The sequence below is a fragment of the Zootoca vivipara genome, chromosome 9 (genome assembly GCF_965207765.1).
Source record: "Zootoca vivipara chromosome 9, rZooViv2.hap1.1, whole genome shotgun sequence".
NCBI lineage: Eukaryota > Metazoa > Chordata > Lepidosauria > Squamata > Lacertidae > Zootoca > Zootoca vivipara.
In genome coordinates this window covers 50,703,641-50,708,230 of record NC_142592.1, presented here as the reverse complement: position 1 = coordinate 50,708,230, position 4,590 = coordinate 50,703,641, and positions in this window count along the sequence as shown.

Below are 4,590 nucleotides of genomic sequence, written 5' to 3'. Positions count from 1 at the left end.
GGGCCGGGCAACTTAGTATATGTGTGTATTAAACCCTTTTCGCTTCCCTCTTCTTTTCTCTTCCACCATCACTCACTTTGGACCCCCCACCACCACCCCTTTTCTTGGCGCACAAAGTCTGAAGTCCCTGCGAGCTTTGAAGCAGTCGTGGTCTCAACCAAGTTTTTTGGGGAAGTGATCTTGAAACTGGCTCCTTTAACTTGGTGATAGGCATCTCCTTAACAACACCAGCACTCTTATATCTTCCCAGCCACCTTTACAGTCCTTTTGAGCTGCACAGGCATGGGGATATGGTTAGCCAACGAGGGTTCTAGCCAGCCTAATATGCAGTTAGGGCACCAGCATCTTAGAATCCCTGTATTTCCTTCCTCTTAGACATGTTTGAGATCATCATTAGCAATCACTCAAGAGTTTTATCCAGGAAAACACTTCTATCTCTCTCTCTCTCTCTCTCTCTCTCTCTCTCTCTCTCTCTCTCTCTCTCTCTCTCTCTCTGTTTAAAAGAACCCACATTACCTCTTGGCTGTACCCATCGAACAAGCAGCCGCACAATCGGGCTCCAGTTCTGCCAGGAAAAAACTCCAGATTCCCCCCCAGCCCCTCTACCCTTTTCTCCCTCTTCCCACTGTCTCTAATGGAATTTTCACTTGCCATTTACATTTAGTGCTGCTGGATTGTCCTTAAAACTGTTCTGCTGCTTATGTCCTTTGGATTGCGTCTCCTTTCACTTTTAAATGGAAATCGGAAACTGTTGCTGAAGTCTCTGTTACTTTGCAGCTGCCTTTTGTAAGAAGCACTTTCCCCAAATAATAATAATAATAATAATAATAAAAACAACCGAAAAGCAAATTCGTTTTCAACTTTTGGAACTCCTATATTTTAATTACGTTCCCATGTGCTCTCGATTTTGTCATAAGAGCTGTTTTCTCAAATGTGGGCTGCAAAAGAACCTCCTGCAAAATTTAGGATGGAAATGTGTTTCCTGACCTCTGCATTCAGTTTTTAGTCACCAGTAGCAATTGATCATCTGGATATTTCCATCCCCCTCATGCTTAATATCAACATATAGATTCAACTTATTGCAATGTTATAGAGAAGAGAGAAGCTTTGTATGAGAGAGACAAAAAAAATTTTTTTTTAATAATGGCATGAGACCTATGCTTTAATCCTTGCCACTGAATTGGGAATAAAACATGTAACATCAAGTTGTCACTTTGTAGCCAATGAGACCTAACTGCCTTAAATCAGAAAATGCTGACCTAATCTGTGTTTCAAAGGCAGGTGCTACTATCAAAATGAGTGATATTCATGAAGATGTTGGGTAAAATGTTTTCCCTAGGTCGAGGCATGTGTTTAGACACACAAGTATTCAGAGATAAATATAGTGGGATAAACTATTGAAATTAGTACAGTGACAGGCTGTATCCCTTTTCGTAGTCATTTTGTGCCTCAGTACAGTACACCTTTCAGATTACGTGGTCATCCGTAGTAGTTGCATGAGAGTGCCTTGGAAGGATGAGAGGAAACAGCCTTATTTCAGTCTTTAACCCAAAAAACCACTCCCAGAACAGCATACAGATTGCTAAAAAAAGACTCTCTCTACCCTCAGGCTGAAAAATGTCAAAGTGGTTGCAATTCAGTTCACATGTATGCACAAACTAGGTCATGAGAAGTGGTGGTGGGGTGAACAGCAATTGCCTCATTTATTTCTTTTCTCTCCCTGCCCCCCCTTGTTGTTGGCAGCATTTTTTACAACTTAATTATCAGCAACAGTAAAAACTAATTTTGTGGCCAACTCACAGATTTTCATATCCACTGTAGGCACATGCATAAACTATAGAGGCAGAAGCATGAGCTAGCTGTCCTGTTTATTTGGGGACTTCGCTAATGTGGAAGTAATTAGGTGAATACAAGTGGCTGTCACTGTTGCTGGCTAGGAGGGACTTGAGCTACTCCAGCAATTCTGTGTGGGGCTCCCTTCATGTGTGGGATAACCAGACTCATTTAACCAACATGCTTAAGTCTTAAGTAATGCATGAAGGGGTTAAGACCATAGAGCAAGGTGTCCTGTCAAGCTTAGCCTAGTCATTCCCCTTCACCTTGGGAAGCCGGTAATCAAGCCTATTGTTCTCTCCCAGTCTACCCGCAGATGACACCAAATTGGGAGGGGTGGCTGATACCCCAGAGGACAGGATCACACTTCAAAATGACCTTAATATATTAGACAACTGGGCCCAAAGCAAACAAGATGAATTTTAACAAGGAGAAATGTAAAGTACTACACTTGGGCAAAAAAAATTAAAGGCACAAATATAGGATGGGAGACACCTGGCTTGAGAGCTATACATGTGAAAAGGATCTAGGAGTCTTGGTAGACCACAAACCTGACATGAGTCAACAGTGTGATGCAGCAGCTAAAAAAGCCAATGCAATTCTGGGCTGCATCAATAGGAGTATAGCAACTAGATCAAGGGAAGTACTGTAATAGTACCACTGTATTCTGCTCTGGTCAGACCTCACCTGGAGTACTGTGTCCAGTTCTGGGCACCACAGTTCAAGAAGGATACTGACAAGCTGGAACGTGTCCAGAAGAAGGCAACCAAAATGGTCAAAGGCCTGGAAACGATGCCTTATGAGGAATGGCTTAGGGAGCTGGGTATGTTTAGCCTGGAGAAGAGAAGGTTATGGGGTGATATGATAGCCCCTATATGATATAGATATATAAAAGGATGCCATATAGAGGAGGGAGAAAGGTTGTTTTCTGCTGCTCCAGAGAAGCGGACACGGAGCAATGGATTCAAACTACAAGAAAGAAGATTCCACCTAAACATTAGGAAGAACTTCCTGACAGCAAGAGCTGTTCGGCAGTGGAATTTGCTACCAAGGAGTGTGGTGGAGTCTCCTTTGGAGGTCTTTAAGCAGAGGCTTGACAGGCATATGTCAAGAATGCTTTGATGGTGTTTCCTGCTTGGCAGGGGGTTGGACTGGATGGCCCTTGTGGTCTCTTCCAACTCTATGATTCTATGATTCTACCTGAGAAGCTCAAGGTGTGAGATCCAAGCTGGTTTCTCCAGTTCACACCGCATGGCTCTTTCAAGCCACTCTTGAGTTCCTATACCAATAATAACTTTAACCACCTTGGGAACTTTCATCAGTCTTTCTGACTGATGTATGCAAAAGCATGTGAATCTGACCTTTGGAGAGTTTGTAAATAAACCATTTTTAACGTAGTAAACATGGTCTTTTCCTATGCTGGGAGAAGAGGCAACTATTTTGGAACTCACTTAGAAAGACATATTTTAAAAGTCTAACAGCCTATATTTCCATGCCTTATGTTGCTGCATTACTTTGTGGTTTTAAATCTCTGCTGGGGTTCTCTCACCAATGAGTACTTGCCCCAAACTTGGATCTTGCAGTACAGGAATTCTCCTTTCTATATACTTATTTATTGCTGAGCCAACACCATGCACTGATAAGGAATAGAGATTTCCCTCCCTCATAAGAAGAGACCTCAAGGTCATAGCATGAAGTTGAGACTCCATTGCTTCCGGACAGACAGAAAGGGAAGTACTATTTAACACATCACTATCCACTGCCACAGGATGTGGTTGTGGCTCCTGTCTTAGATTTTATCCGCCTACATTACTGCATGCAGATGCTCAGTGCATGAGGAGGGCAATGACTGCTGCATTTCAGGCCCTATGGGCAAACTTGCTATAGGCAACTGCCTGGCAAGAGAATGTTAGACTAGATCACAGGTCACCATTGTGGCTTCTGTGGCACCCACAAAACCCGAGCCCTCCCCCCTTGGTCATGAGGTGCTGAGCATACCTGCCAAGTTGCTGTCAGAGAAACAAGGGACCGGGTCGGAAATAGCAGACCGGAAGTAGCGCTGCCGCCATTTTGGAACTGGGAGGAGCCTGCTCAGAAGTGACTTTTGATGCTGCTTTGCCCAGTTCCAAAATGGCCACCGCGCCAGAAGTCGCACTGCAGCCATTTTGGAACTGGGCAGAGCAGCATCAAAAGTCGCTTCTGAGCATGCTCCGCCCAGTTCCAAAATGGCCGCCGCACCAGAATAAACCGGGGGAAAACAAAAAAAATTTCATTTTTTTCAGCTAGGAACAGCTGGAAAAACGGGGATTTCCCGGGGAAAGCGGGAGACTTGGCAGCTATGGTGCTTAGGGTAATTACCATTTTCTCCCTTAGTAAGTGCATAGGAGGAAGTCTTGTTCTTTGCCACTTCCTCTTTCAGATCTATGGGCTTTCCATGGCTCAAATTCTACTGAATCCAACTTTCACCCATATCCCACAAAAAGTGAATTGTCTGCAGATGTGCTCTCTTCCACTGGCTCTTTGTGCGGGGGGCGGGGGAGGTGGAGAGAGAGAGAAGCGACACCCACCGCACTTGCTAAAAACTCCAAATGTGCCACAAGGCCTAAAAAGAGGCTGGTGACCTATGGACCAGATCCCCCCTTAGGCTAAACCAGGGATGTTCTTTGATAAACTTGTAGTAGACGTAAAACAATATTACCCATAGTTGGAAAACTCTGGTGTAACCACTTCAGTCGATTCAATTTTCCGAAAGGGAAC